This window comes from Electrophorus electricus, chromosome 1 (genome assembly GCF_041902795.1).
Source record: "Electrophorus electricus isolate QZ-2024a chromosome 1, ASM4190279v1, whole genome shotgun sequence".
NCBI lineage: Eukaryota > Metazoa > Chordata > Actinopteri > Gymnotiformes > Gymnotidae > Electrophorus > Electrophorus electricus.
The window spans coordinates 27,814,625-27,831,254 of record NC_137497.1 but is presented as its reverse complement, the minus strand read 5'-3'; positions in this window follow the sequence as shown (position 1 = coordinate 27,831,254).

The window sequence follows — 16,630 nt, the reverse complement described above, 5'->3', positions numbered from 1 at the left end:
GTCAAATTACAAACATGTTAAAACACCTTGTTTCTCCCCTGTATAAAATCTTTTTACTTGAAATATGTGTTTTCTTAGGATATTGTAAGTTTTTCAGTTTGCTTAAAAACAAGATGTCTTGCTCTGAAACAGTGTATAAGCCGATTACAATGCATAGAAGCCCTGTTTCTTTCTGGTTAGAGGTGTAGAAACAGAGTTGCAATTACTTTAAATGGTCAAATTACAAACATGTTAAAACACCTTGTTTCTCCCCTGTATAAAATCTTTTCACTTGAAATATGTGTTTTCTTAGGATATTGTAAGTTATTCAGTTTGGTTAAAAACAGTATTTCTTGCTCTGAAACCATGTATAAGCCGATTACAATGCATACAAACCCTGTTTATTTCTGGTTAGAGGTGTAGAAACAGAGTTGCAATTACTTTAAATGGTCAAATTACAAACATGTTAAAACCCCTTGTTTCTCCCCTGTATAAAATCTTTTCACTTGAAATATGTGTTTTCTTAGGATATTGTAAGTTATTCAGTTTGGTTAAAAACAGTATTTCTTGCTCTGAAACCATGTATAAGCCGATTACAATGCATAGAAGCCCTGTTTCTTTCTGGTTAGAGGTGTAGAAACAGAGTTGCAATTACTTTAAATGGTCAAATTACAAACATGTTAAAACCCCTTGTTTCTCCCCTGGATAAAATCTGTTTATATGTGTTTTCTTAGGATATTGTAAGTTGTTCAGTTTGCTTAAAAACAAGATGTCTTGCTCTGAAACAGTGTATAAGCCGATTACAATGCATAGAAGCCCTGTTTCTTTCTGGTTAGAGGTGTAGAAACAGAGTTGCAATTACTTTAAATGGTCAAATTACAAACATGTTAAAACACCTTGTTTCTCCTCTGTATAAAATCTTTTCACTTGAAATATGTGTTTTCTTAGGATATTGTAAGTTATTCAGTTTGGTTAAAAACAGTATTTCTTGCTCTGAAACCATGTATAAGCCGATTACAATGCATAGAAACCCTGTTTCTTTCTGGTTAGAGGTGTAGAAACAGAGTTGCAATTACTTTAAATGGTCAAATTACAAACATGTTAAAACCCCTTGTTTCTCCCCTGGATAAAATCTGTTTATATGAAATATGTGTTTTCTTAGGATATTGTAAGTTATTCAGTTTGGTTAAAAACAGTATTTCTTGCTCTGAAACCATGTATAAGCCGATTACAATGCATAGAAACCCTGTTTCTTTCTGGTTAGAGGTGTAGAAACAGAGTTGCAATTACTTTAAATGGTCAAATTACAAACATGTTAAAACCCCTTGTTTCTCCCCTGGATAAAATCTGTTTATATGAAATATGTGTTTTCTTAGGATATTGTAAGTTATTCAGTTTGGTTAAAAACAGTATTTCTTGCTCTGAAACCATGTATAAGCCGATTACAATGCATAGAAACCCTGTTTCTTTCTGGTTAGAGGTGTAGAAACAGAGTTGCAATTACTTTAAATGGTCAAATTACAAACCCCTTGTTTCTCCCCTGGATAAAATCTGTTTATATGAAATATGTGTTTTCTTAGGATATTGTAAGTTGTTCAGTTTGCTTAAAAACAAGATGTCTTGCTCTGAAACAGTGTATAAGCTGATTACAATGCATAGAAGCCCTGTTTCTTTCTGGTTAGAGGTGTAGAAACAGAGTTGCAATTAATTTAAATGGTCAAATTACAAACATGTTAAAACACCTTGTTTCTCCCCTGTATAAAATCTTTTCACTTGAAATATGTGTTTTCTTAGGATATTGTAAGTTATTCAGTTTGGTTAAAAACAGTATTTCTTGCTCTGAAACCATGTATAAGCCGATTACAATGCATAGAAACCCTGTTTCTTTCTGGTTAGAGGTGTAGAAACAGAGTTGCAATTACTTTAAATGGTCAAATTACAAACATGTTAAAACCCCTTGTTTCTCCCCTGGATAAAATCTGTTTATATGAAATATGTGTTTTCTTAGGATATTGTAAGTTATTCAGTTTGGTTAAAAACAGTATTTCTTGCTCTGAAACCATGTATAAGCCGATTACAATGCATAGAAACGCTGTTTCTTTATGGTTAGAGGTGTAGAAACAGAGTTGCAATTACTTTAAATGGTCAAATTACAAACATGTTAAAACCCCTTGTTTCTCCCCTGGATAAAATCTGTTTATATGAAATATGTGTTTTCTTAGGATATTGTAAGTTGTTCAGTTTGCTTAAAAACAAGATGTCTTGCTCTGAAACAGTGTATAAGCCGATTACAATGCATAGAAGCCCTGTTTCTTTCTGGTTAGAGGTGTAGAAACAGAGTTGCAATTACTTTAAATGGTCAAATTACAAACATGTTAAATCCCCTTGTTTCTCCCCTGTATAAAATCTTTTTACTTGAAATATGTGTTTTCTTAGGATATTGTAAGTTATTCAGTTTGCTTAAAAACAAGATGTCTTGCTCTGAAACAGTGTATAAGCCGATTACAATGCATAGAAGCCCTGTTTCTTTCTGGTTAGAGGTGTAGAAACAGAGTTGCAATTACTTTAAATGGTCAAATTACAAACATGTTAAAACCCCTTGTTTCTCCCCTGGATAAAATCTGTTTATATGTGTTTTCTTAGGATATTGTAAGTTGTTCAGTTTGCTTAAAAACAAGATGTCTTGCTCTGAAACAGTGTATAAGCCGATTACAATGCATAGAAGCCCTGTTTCTTTCTGGTTAGAGGTGTAGAAACAGAGTTGCAATTACTTTAAATGGTCAAATTACAAACATGTTAAATCCCCTTGTTTCTCCTCTGTATAAAATCTTTTCACTTGAAATATGTGTTTTCTTAGGATATTGTAAGTTATTCAGTTTGGTTAAAAACAGTATTTCTTGCTCTGAAACCATGTATAAGCCGATTACAATGCATAGAAACCCTGTTTCTTTATGGTTAGAGGTGTAGAAACAGAGTTGCAATTACTTTAAATGGTCAAATTACAAACATGTTAAATCCCCTTGTTTCTCCCCTGTATAAAATCTTTTTACTTGAAATATGTGTTTTCTTAGGATATTGTAAGTTATTCAGTTTGCTTAAAAACAAGATGTCTTGCTCTGAAACAGTGTATAAGCCGATTACAATGCATAGAAGCCCTGTTTCTTTCTGGTTAGAGGTGTAGAAACAGAGTTGCAATTACTTTAAATGGTCAAATTACAAACATGTTAAATCCCCTTGTTTCTCCCCTGTATAAAATCTTTTTACTTGAAATATGTGTTTTCTTAGGATATTGTAAGTTATTCAGTTTGCTTAAAAACAAGATGTCTTGCTCTGAAACAGTGTATAAGCCGATTACAATGCATAGAAGCCCTGTTTCTTTCTGGTTAGAGGTGTAGAAACAGAGTTGCAATTACTTTAAATGGTCAAATTACAAACATGTTAAAACCCCTTGTTTCTCCCCTGGATAAAATCTGTTTATATGTGTTTTCTTAGGATATTGTAAGTTGTTCAGTTTGCTTAAAAACAAGATGTCTTGCTCTGAAACAGTGTATAAGCCGATTACAATGCATAGAAGCCCTGTTTCTTTCTGGTTAGAGGTGTAGAAACAGAGTTGCAATTACTTTAAATGGTCAAATTACAAACATGTTAAAACACCTTGTTTCTCCTCTGTATAAAATCTTTTCACTTGAAATATGTGTTTTCTTAGGATATTGTAAGTTATTCAGTTTGGTTAAAAACAGTATTTCTTGCTCTGAAACCATGTATAAGCCGATTACAATGCATAGAAACCCTGTTTCTTTCTGGTTAGAGGTGTAGAAACAGAGTTGCAATTACTTTAAATGGTCAAATTACAAACATGATAAAACACCTTGTTTCTCCCCTGTATAAAATCTTTTCACTTGAAATATGTGTTTTCTTAGCATATTGTAAGTTATTCAGTTTGGTTAAAAACAGTATTTCTTGCTCTGAAACCATGTATAAGCCGATTACAATGCATAGAAACCCTGTTTCTTTATGGTTAGAGGTGTAGAAACAGAGTTGCAATTACTTTAAATGGTCAAATTACAAACATGTTAAATCCCCTTGTTTCTCCCCTGTATAAAATCTTTTTACTTGAAATATGTGTTTTCTTAGGATATTGTAAGTTATTCAGTTTGCTTAAAAACAAGATGTCTTGCTCTGAAACAGTGTATAAGCCGATTACAATGCATAGAAGCCCTGTTTCTTTCTGGTTAGAGGTGTAGAAACAGAGTTGCAATTACTTTAAATGGTCAAATTACAAACATGTTAAAACACCTTGTTTCTCCCCTGTATAAAATCTTTTCACTTGAAATATGTGTTTTCTTAGGATATTGTAAGTTATTCAGTTTGGTTAAAAACAGTATTTCTTGCTCTGAAACCATGTATAAGCCGATTACAATGCATAGAAACCATGTTTCTTTCTGGTTAGAGGTGTAGAAACAGAGTTGCAATTACTTTAAATGGTCAAATTACAAACATGTTAAAACACCTTGTTTCTCCCCTGTATAAAATATTTTCACTTGAAATATGTGTTTTCTTAGGATATTGTAAGTTGTTCAGTTTGCTTAAAAACAAGATGTCTTGCTCTGAAACAGTGTATAAGCTGATTACAATGCATAGAAGCCCTGTTTCTTTCTGGTTAGAGGTGTAGAAACAGAGTTGCAATTACTTTAAATGGTCAAATTACAAACATGTTAAATCCCCTTGTTTCTCCCCTGTATAAAATCTTTTTACTTGAAATATGTGTTTTCTTAGGATATTGTAAGTTATTCAGTTTGCTTAAAAACAAGATGTCTTGCTCTGAAACAGTGTATAAGCCGATTACAATGCATAGAAGCCCTGTTTCTTTCTGGTTAGAGGTGTAGAAACAGAGTTGCAATTACTTTAAATGGTCAAATTACAAACATGTTAAAACCCCTTATTTCTCCCCTGGATAAAATCTGTTTATATGTGTTTTCTTAGGATATTGTAAGTTGTTCAGTTTGCTTAAAAACAAGATGTCTTGCTCTGAAACAGTGTATAAGCCGATTACAATGCATAGAAGCCCTGTTTCTTTCTGGTTAGAGGTGTAGAAACAGAGTTGCAATTACTTTAAATGGTCAAATTACAAACATGTTAAATCCCCTTGTTTCTCCTCTGTATAAAATCTTTTCACTTGAAATATGTGTTTTCTTAGGATATTGTAAGTTATTCAGTTTGGTTAAAAACAGTATTTCTTGCTCTGAAACCATGTATAAGCCGATTACAATGCATAGAAACCCTGTTTCTTTCTGGTTAGAGGTGTAGAAACAGAGTTGCAATTACTTTAAATGGTCAAATTACAAACATGTTAAAACCCCTTGTTTCTCCCCTGGATAAAATCTGTTTATATGAAATATGTGTTTTCTTAGGATATTGTAAGTTATTCAGTTTGGTTAAAAACAGTATTTCTTGCTCTGAAACCATGTATAAGCCGATTACAATGCATGGAAACGTTGCCTCCTTGTGGTTAGAGGTGTAGAAACAGAGTTGCAATTACTTTAAATAGTCAAATTACAAACATGTTAAAACCCCTTGTTTCTCCCCTGGATAAAATCTGTTTATATGAAATATGTGTTTTCTTAGGATATTGTAAGTTGTTCAGTTTGCTTAAAAACAAGATGTCTTGCTCTGAAACAGTGTATAAGCTGATTACAATGCATAGAAGCCCTGTTTCTTTCTGGTTAGAGGTGTAGAAACAGAGTTGCAATTAATTTAAATGGTCAAATTACAAACATGTTAAAACACCTTGTTTCTCCCCTGTATAAAATCTTTTCACTTGAAATATGTGTTTTCTTAGGATATTGTAAGTTATTCAGTTTGGTTAAAAACAGTATTTCTTGCTCTGAAACCATGTATAAGCCGATTACAATGCATAGAAACCCTGTTTCTTTCTGGTTAGAGGTGTAGAAACAGAGTTGCAATTACTTTAAATGGTCAAATTACAAACATGATAAAACACCTTGTTTCTCCCCTGTATAAAATCTTTTCACTTGAAATATGTGTTTTCTTAGCATATTGTAAGTTATTCAGTTTGGTTAAAAACAGTATTTCTTGCTCTGAAACCATGTATAAGCCGATTACAATGCATAGAAACCCTGTTTCTTTATGGTTAGAGGTGTAGAAACAGAGTTGCAATTACTTTAAATGGTCAAATTACAAACATGTTAAATCCCCTTGTTTCTCCCCTGTATAAAATCTTTTTACTTGAAATATGTGTTTTCTTAGGATATTGTAAGTTATTCAGTTTGCTTAAAAACAAGATGTCTTGCTCTGAAACAGTGTATAAGCCGATTACAATGCATAGAAGCCCTGTTTCTTTCTGGTTAGAGGTGTAGAAACAGAGTTGCAATTACTTTAAATGGTCAAATTACAAACATGTTAAAACACCTTGTTTCTCCCCTGTATAAAATCTTTTTACTTGAAATATGTGTTTTCTTAGGATATTGTAAGTTTTTCAGTTTGCTTAAAAACAAGATGTCTTGCTCTGAAACAGTGTATAAGCCGATTACAATGCATAGAAGCCCTGTTTCTTTCTGGTTAGAGGTGTAGAAACAGAGTTGCAATTACTTTAAATGGTCAAATTACAAACATGTTAAAACACCTTGTTTCTCCCCTGTATAAAATCTTTTCACTTGAAATATGTGTTTTCTTAGGATATTGTAAGTTATTCAGTTTGGTTAAAAACAGTATTTCTTGCTCTGAAACCATGTATAAGCCGATTACAATGCATACAAACCCTGTTTATTTCTGGTTAGAGGTGTAGAAACAGAGTTGCAATTACTTTAAATGGTCAAATTACAAACATGTTAAAACCCCTTGTTTCTCCCCTGTATAAAATCTTTTCACTTGAAATATGTGTTTTCTTAGGATATTGTAAGTTATTCAGTTTGGTTAAAAACAGTATTTCTTGCTCTGAAACCATGTATAAGCCGATTACAATGCATAGAAGCCCTGTTTCTTTCTGGTTAGAGGTGTAGAAACAGAGTTGCAATTACTTTAAATGGTCAAATTACAAACATGTTAAAACCCCTTGTTTCTCCCCTGGATAAAATCTGTTTATATGTGTTTTCTTAGGATATTGTAAGTTGTTCAGTTTGCTTAAAAACAAGATGTCTTGCTCTGAAACAGTGTATAAGCCGATTACAATGCATAGAAGCCCTGTTTCTTTCTGGTTAGAGGTGTAGAAACAGAGTTGCAATTACTTTAAATGGTCAAATTACAAACATGTTAAAACACCTTGTTTCTCCTCTGTATAAAATCTTTTCACTTGAAATATGTGTTTTCTTAGGATATTGTAAGTTATTCAGTTTGGTTAAAAACAGTATTTCTTGCTCTGAAACCATGTATAAGCCGATTACAATGCATAGAAACCCTGTTTCTTTCTGGTTAGAGGTGTAGAAACAGAGTTGCAATTACTTTAAATGGTCAAATTACAAACATGTTAAAACCCCTTGTTTCTCCCCTGGATAAAATCTGTTTATATGAAATATGTGTTTTCTTAGGATATTGTAAGTTATTCAGTTTGGTTAAAAACAGTATTTCTTGCTCTGAAACCATGTATAAGCCGATTACAATGCATAGAAACCCTGTTTCTTTCTGGTTAGAGGTGTAGAAACAGAGTTGCAATTACTTTAAATGGTCAAATTACAAACATGTTAAAACCCCTTGTTTCTCCCCTGGATAAAATCTGTTTATATGAAATATGTGTTTTCTTAGGATATTGTAAGTTATTCAGTTTGGTTAAAAACAGTATTTCTTGCTCTGAAACCATGTATAAGCCGATTACAATGCATAGAAACCCTGTTTCTTTCTGGTTAGAGGTGTAGACACAGAGTTGCAATTACTTTAAATGGTCAAATTACAAACCCCTTGTTTCTCCCCTGGATAAAATCTGTTTATATGAAATATGTGTTTTCTTAGGATATTGTAAGTTGTTCAGTTTGCTTAAAAACAAGATGTCTTGCTCTGAAACAGTGTATAAGCTGATTACAATGCATAGAAGCCCTGTTTCTTTCTGGTTAGAGGTGTAGAAACAGAGTTGCAATTAATTTAAATGGTCAAATTACAAACATGTTAAAACACCTTGTTTCTCCCCTGTATAAAATCTTTTCACTTGAAATATGTGTTTTCTTAGGATATTGTAAGTTATTCAGTTTGGTTAAAAACAGTATTTCTTGCTCTGAAACCATGTATAAGCCGATTACAATGCATAGAAACCCTGTTTCTTTCTGGTTAGAGGTGTAGAAACAGAGTTGCAATTACTTTAAATGGTCAAATTACAAACATGTTAAAACCCCTTGTTTCTCCCCTGGATAAAATCTGTTTATATGAAATATGTGTTTTCTTAGGATATTGTAAGTTATTCAGTTTGGTTAAAAACAGTATTTCTTGCTCTGAAACCATGTATAAGCCGATTACAATGCATAGAAACGCTGTTTCTTTATGGTTAGAGGTGTAGAAACAGAGTTGCAATTACTTTAAATGGTCAAATTACAAACATGTTAAAACCCCTTGTTTCTCCCCTGGATAAAATCTGTTTATATGAAATATGTGTTTTCTTAGGATATTGTAAGTTGTTCAGTTTGCTTAAAAACAAGATGTCTTGCTCTGAAACAGTGTATAAGCTGATTACAATGCATAGAAGCCCTGTTTCTTTCTGGTTAGAGGTGTAGAAACAGAGTTGCAATTAATTTAAATGGTCAAATTACAAACATGTTAAAACACCTTGTTTCTCCCCTGTATAAAATCTTTTCACTTGAAATATGTGTTTTCTTAGGATATTGTAAGTTATTCAGTTTGGTTAAAAACAGTATTTCTTGCTCTGAAACCATGTATAAGCCGATTACAATGCATAGAAACCCTGTTTCTTTCTGGTTAGAGGTGTAGAAACAGAGTTGCAATTACTTTAAATGGTCAAATTACAAACATGTTAAAACCCCTTGTTTCTCCCCTGGATAAAATCTGTTTATATGAAATATGTGTTTTCTTAGGATATTGTAAGTTATTCAGTTTGGTTAAAAACAGTATTTCTTGCTCTGAAACCATGTATAAGCCGATTACAATGCATAGAAACGCTGTTTCTTTATGGTTAGAGGTGTAGAAACAGAGTTGCAATTACTTTAAATGGTCAAATTACAAACATGTTAAAACCCCTTGTTTCTCCCCTGGATAAAATCTGTTTATATGAAATATGTGTTTTCTTAGGATATTGTAAGTTGTTCAGTTTGCTTAAAAACAAGATGTCTTGCTCTGAAACAGTGTATAAGCTGATTACAATGCATAGAAGCCCTGTTTCTTTCTGGTTAGAGGTGTAGAAACAGAGTTGCAATTACTTTAAATGGTCAAATTACAAACATGATAAAACACCTTGTTTCTCCCCTGTATAAAATCTTTTCACTTGAAATATGTGTTTTCTTAGCATATTTTAAGTTATTCAGTTTGGTTAAAAACAGTATTTCTTGCTCTGAAACCATGTATAAGCCGATTACAATGCATAGAAACCCTGTTTCTTTATGGTTAGAGGTGTAGAAACAGAGTTGCAATTACTTTAAATGGTCAAATTACAAACATGTTAAATCCCCTTGTTTCTCCCCTGTATAAAATCTTTTTACTTGAAATATGTGTTTTCTTAGGATATTGTAAGTTATTCAGTTTGCTTAAAAACAAGATGTCTTGCTCTGAAACAGTGTATAAGCCGATTACAATGCATAGAAGCCCTGTTTCTTTCTGGTTAGAGGTGTAGAAACAGAGTTGCAATTACTTTAAATGGTCAAATTACAAACATGTTAAATCCCCTTGTTTCTCCCCTGTATAAAATCTTTTTACTTGAAATATGTGTTTTCTTAGGATATTGTAAGTTATTCAGTTTGCTTAAAAACAAGATGTCTTGCTCTGAAACAGTGTATAAGCCGATTACAATGCATAGAAGCCCTGTTTCTTTCTGGTTAGAGGTGTAGAAACAGAGTTGCAATTACTTTAAATGGTCAAATTACAAACATGTTAAAACCCCTTGTTTCTCCCCTGGATAAAATCTGTTTATATGTGTTTTCTTAGGATATTGTAAGTTGTTCAGTTTGCTTAAAAACAAGATGTCTTGCTCTGAAACAGTGTATAAGCCGATTACAATGCATAGAAGCCCTGTTTCTTTCTGGTTAGAGGTGTAGAAACAGAGTTGCAATTACTTTAAATGGTCAAATTACAAACATGTTAAAACACCTTGTTTCTCCTCTGTATAAAATCTTTTCACTTGAAATATGTGTTTTCTTAGGATATTGTAAGTTATTCAGTTTGGTTAAAAACAGTATTTCTTGCTCTGAAACCATGTATAAGCCGATTACAATGCATAGAAACCCTGTTTCTTTCTGGTTAGAGGTGTAGAAACAGAGTTGCAATTACTTTAAATGGTCAAATTACAAACATGATAAAACACCTTGTTTCTCCCCTGTATAAAATCTTTTCACTTGAAATATGTGTTTTCTTAGCATATTGTAAGTTATTCAGTTTGGTTAAAAACAGTATTTCTTGCTCTGAAACCATGTATAAGCCGATTACAATGCATAGAAACCCTGTTTCTTTATGGTTAGAGGTGTAGAAACAGAGTTGCAATTACTTTAAATGGTCAAATTACAAACATGTTAAATCCCCTTGTTTCTCCCCTGTATAAAATCTTTTTACTTGAAATATGTGTTTTCTTAGGATATTGTAAGTTATTCAGTTTGCTTAAAAACAAGATGTCTTGCTCTGAAACAGTGTATAAGCCGATTACAATGCATAGAAGCCCTGTTTCTTTCTGGTTAGAGGTGTAGAAACAGAGTTGCAATTACTTTAAATGGTCAAATTACAAACATGTTAAAACACCTTGTTTCTCCCCTGTATAAAATCTTTTCACTTGAAATATGTGTTTTCTTAGGATATTGTAAGTTATTCAGTTTGGTTAAAAACAGTATTTCTTGCTCTGAAACCATGTATAAGCCGATTACAATGCATAGAAACCCTGTTTCTTTCTGGTTAGAGGTGTAGAAACAGAGTTGCAATTACTTTAAATGGTCAAATTACAAACATGTTAAAACACCTTGTTTCTCCCCTGTATAAAATATTTTCACTTGAAATATGTGTTTTCTTAGGATATTGTAAGTTGTTCAGTTTGCTTAAAAACAAGATGTCTTGCTCTGAAACAGTGTATAAGCTGATTACAATGCATAGAAGCCCTGTTTCTTTCTGGTTAGAGGTGTAGAAACAGAGTTGCAATTACTTTAAATGGTCAAATTACAAACATGTTAAAACCCCTTGTTTCTCCCCTGTATAAAATCTTTTCACTTGAAATATGTGTTTTCTTAGGATATTGTAAGTTATTCAGTTTGGTTAAAAACAGTATTTCTTGCTCTGAAACCATGTATAAGCCGATTACAATGCATAGAAGCCCTGTTTCTTTCTGGTTAGAGGTGTAGAAACAGAGTTGCAATTACTTTAAATGGTCAAATTACAAACATGTTAAAACCCCTTGTTTCTCCCCTGGATAAAATCTGTTTATATGAAATATGTGTTTTCTTAGGATATTGTAAGTTATTCAGTTTGGTTAAAAACAGTATTTCTTGCTCTGAAACCATGTATAAGCCGATTACAATGCATAGAAACGCTGTTTCTTTATGGTTAGAGGTGTAGAAACAGAGTTGCAATTACTTTAAATGGTCAAATTACAAACATGTTAAAACCCCTTGTTTCTCCCCTGGATAAAATCTGTTTATATGAAATATGTGTTTTCTTAGGATATTGTAAGTTGTTCAGTTTGCTTAAAAACAAGATGTCTTGCTCTGAAACAGTGTATAAGCTGATTACAATGCATAGAAGCCCTGTTTCTTTCTGGTTAGAGGTGTAGAAACAGAGTTGCAATTACTTTAAATGGTCAAATTACAAACATGATAAAACACCTTGTTTCTCCCCTGTATAAAATCTTTTCACTTGAAATATGTGTTTTCTTAGCATATTTTAAGTTATTCAGTTTGGTTAAAAACAGTATTTCTTGCTCTGAAACCATGTATAAGCCGATTACAATGCATAGAAACCCTGTTTCTTTATGGTTAGAGGTGTAGAAACAGAGTTGCAATTACTTTAAATGGTCAAATTACAAACATGTTAAATCCCCTTGTTTCTCCCCTGTATAAAATCTTTTTACTTGAAATATGTGTTTTCTTAGGATATTGTAAGTTATTCAGTTTGCTTAAAAACAAGATGTCTTGCTCTGAAACAGTGTATAAGCCGATTACAATGCATAGAAGCCCTGTTTCTTTCTGGTTAGAGGTGTAGAAACAGAGTTGCAATTACTTTAAATGGTCAAATTACAAACATGTTAAATCCCCTTGTTTCTCCCCTGTATAAAATCTTTTTACTTGAAATATGTGTTTTCTTAGGATATTGTAAGTTATTCAGTTTGCTTAAAAACAAGATGTCTTGCTCTGAAACAGTGTATAAGCCGATTACAATGCATAGAAGCCCTGTTTCTTTCTGGTTAGAGGTGTAGAAACAGAGTTGCAATTACTTTAAATGGTCAAATTACAAACATGTTAAAACCCCTTGTTTCTCCCCTGGATAAAATCTGTTTATATGTGTTTTCTTAGGATATTGTAAGTTGTTCAGTTTGCTTAAAAACAAGATGTCTTGCTCTGAAACAGTGTATAAGCCGATTACAATGCATAGAAGCCCTGTTTCTTTCTGGTTAGAGGTGTAGAAACAGAGTTGCAATTACTTTAAATGGTCAAATTACAAACATGTTAAAACACCTTGTTTCTCCTCTGTATAAAATCTTTTCACTTGAAATATGTGTTTTCTTAGGATATTGTAAGTTATTCAGTTTGGTTAAAAACAGTATTTCTTGCTCTGAAACCATGTATAAGCCGATTACAATGCATAGAAACCCTGTTTCTTTCTGGTTAGAGGTGTAGAAACAGAGTTGCAATTACTTTAAATGGTCAAATTACAAACATGATAAAACACCTTGTTTCTCCCCTGTATAAAATCTTTTCACTTGAAATATGTGTGTTCTTAGCATATTGTAAGTTATTCAGTTTGGTTAAAAACAGTATTTCTTGCTCTGAAACCATGTATAAGCCGATTACAATGCATAGAAGCCGTGTTTCTTTCTGGTTAGAGGTGTAGAAACAGAGTTGCAATTACTTTAAATGGTCAAATTACAAACATGTTAAAACACCTTGTTTCTCCCCTGTATAAAATCTTTTCACTTGAAATATGTGTTTTCTTAGGATATTGTAAGTTATTCAGTTTGGTTAAAAACAGTATTTCTTGCTCTGAAACCATGTATAAGCCAATTACAATGCATAGAAACCCTGTTTCTTTCTGGTTAGAGGTGTAGAAACAGAGTTGCAATTACTTTAAATGGTCAAATTACAAACATGTTAAAACACCTTGTTTCTCCCCTGTATAAAATATTTTCACTTGAAATATGTGTTTTCTTAGGATATTGTAAGTTGTTCAGTTTGCTTAAAAACAAGATGTCTTGCTCTGAAACAGTGTATAAGCTGATTACAATGCATAGAAGCCCTGTTTCTTTCTGGTTAGAGGTGTAGAAACAGAGTTGCAATTACTTTAAATGGTCAAATTACAAACATGATAAAACACCTTGTTTCTCCCCTGTATAAAATCTTTTCACTTGAAATATGTGTTTTCTTAGGATATTGTAAGTTATTCAGTTTGGTTAAAAACAAGATGTCTTGCTCTGAAACAGTGTATAAGCCGATTACAATGCATAGAAGCCCTGTTTCTTTCTGGTTAGAGGTGTAGAAACAGAGTTGCAATTACTTTAAATGGTCAAATTACAAACATGTTAAAACCCCTTGTTTCTCCCCTGGATAAAATCTGTTTATATGTGTTTTCTTAGGATATTGTAAGTTGTTCAGTTTGCTTAGAAACAAGATGTCTTGCTCTGAAACAGTGTATAAGCCGATTACAATGCATAGAAGCCCTGTTTCTTTCTGGTTAGAGGTGTAGAAACAGAGTTGCAATTACTTTAAATGGTCAAATTACAAACATGTTAAAACACCTTGTTTCTCCTCTGTATAAAATCTTTTCACTTGAAATATGTGTTTTCTTAGGATATTGTAAGTTATTCAGTTTGGTTAAAAACAGTATTTCTTGCTCTGAAACCATGTATAAGCCGATTACAATGCATAGAAACCCTGTTTCTTTCTGGTTAGAGGTGTAGAAACAGAGTTGCAATTACTTTAAATGGTCAAATTACAAACATGTTAAAACCCCTTGTTTCTCCCCTGGATAAAATCTGTTTATATGAAATATGTGTTTTCTTAGGATATTGTAAGTTATTCAGTTTGGTTAAAAACAGTATTTCTTGCTCTGAAACCATGTATAAGCCGATTACAATGCATAGAAACCCTGTTTCTTTCTGGTTAGAGGTGTAGAAACAGAGTTGCAATTACTTTAAATGGTCAAATTACAAACATGTTAAAACCCCTTGTTTCTCCCCTGGATAAAATCTGTTTATATGAAATATGTGTTTTCTTAGGATATTGTAAGTTATTCAGTTTGGTTAAAAACAGTATTTCTTGCTCTGAAACCATGTATAAGCCGATTACAATGCATAGAAACCCTGTTTCTTTCTGGTTAGAGGTGTAGAAACAGAGTTGCAATTACTTTAAATGGTCAAATTACAAACATGTTAAAACCCCTTGTTTCTCCCCTGGATAAAATCTGTTTATATGAAATATGTGTTTTCTTAGGATATTGTAAGTTGTTCAGTTTGCTTAAAAACAAGATGTCTTGCTCTGAAACAGTGTATAAGCTGATTACAATGCATAGAAGCCCTGTTTCTTTCTGGTTAGAGGTGTAGAAACAGAGTTGCAATTAATTTAAATGGTCAAATTACAAACATGTTAAAACACCTTGTTTCTCCCCTGTATAAAATCTTTTCACTTGAAATATGTGTTTTCTTAGGATATTGTAAGTTATTCAGTTTGGTTAAAAACAGTATTTCTTGCTCTGAAACCATGTATAAGCCGATTACAATGCATAGAAACCCTGTTTCTTTCTGGTTAGAGGTGTAGAAACAGAGTTGCAATTACTTTAAATGGTCAAATTACAAACATGTTAAAACCCCTTGTTTCTCCCCTGGATAAAATCTGTTTATATGAAATATGTGTTTTCTTAGGATATTGTAAGTTATTCAGTTTGGTTAAAAACAGTATTTCTTGCTCTGAAACCATGTATAAGCCGATTACAATGCATAGAAACCCTGTTTCTTTATGGTTAGAGGTGTAGAAACAGAGTTGCAATTACTTTAAATGGTCAAATTACAAACATGTTAAAACACCTTGTTTCTCCCCTGTATAAAATATTTTCACTTGAAATATGTGTTTTCTTAGGATATTGTAAGTTGTTCAGTTTGCTTAAAAACAAGATGTCTTGCTCTGAAACAGTGTATAAGCCGATTACAATGCATAGAAGCCCTGTTTCTTTCTGGTTAGAGGTGTAGAAACAGAGTTGCAATTACTTTAAATGGTCAAATTACAAACATGTTAAAACCCCTTGTTTCTCCCCTGGATAAAATCTGTTTATATGAAATATGTGTTTTCTTAGGATATTGTAAGTTGTTCAGTTTGCTTAAAAACAAGATGTCTTGCTCTGAAACAGTGTATAAGCTGATTACAATGCATAGAAGCCCTGTTTCTTTCTGGTTAGAGGTGTAGAAACAGAGTTGCAATTACTTTAAATGGTCAAATTACAAACATGTTAAAACACCTTGTTTCTCCCCTGTATAAAATCTTTTCACTTGAAATATGTGTTTTCTTAGGATATTGTAAGTTATTCAGTTTGGTTAAAAACAGTATTTCTTGCTCTGAAACCATGTATAAGCCGATTACAATGCATAGAAACCCTGTTTCTTTCTGGTTAGAGGTGTAGAAACAGAGTTGCAATTACTTTAAATGGTCAAATTACAAACATGTTAAAACACCTTGTTTCTCCCCTGTATAAAATATTTTCACTTGAAATATGTGTTTTCTTAGGATATTGTAAGTTGTTCAGTTTGCTTAAAAACAAGATGTCTTGCTCTGAAACAGTGTATAAGCTGATTACAATGCATAGAAGCCCTGTTTCTTTCTGGTTAGAGGTGTAGAAACAGAGTTGCAATTACTTTAAATGGTCAAATTACAAACATGATAAAACACCTTGTTTCTCCCCTGTATAAAATCTTTTCACTTGAAATATGTGTTTTCTTAGGATATTGTAAGTTATTCAGTTTGGTTAAAAACAAGATGTCTTGCTCTGAAACAGTGTATAAGCCGATTACAATGCATAGAAGCCCTGTTTCTTTCTGGTTAGAGGTGTAGAAACAGAGTTGCAATTACTTTAAATGGTCAAATTACAAACATGTTAAAACCCCTTGTTTCTCCCCTGGATAAAATCTGTTTATATGTGTTTTCTTAGGATATTGTAAGTTGTTCAGTTTGCTTAGAAACAAGATGTCTTGCTCTGAAACAGTGTATAAGCCGATTACAATGCATAGAAGCCCTGTTTCTTTCTGGTTAGAGGTGTAGAAACAGAGTTGCAATTACTTTAAATGGTCAAATTACAAACATGTTAA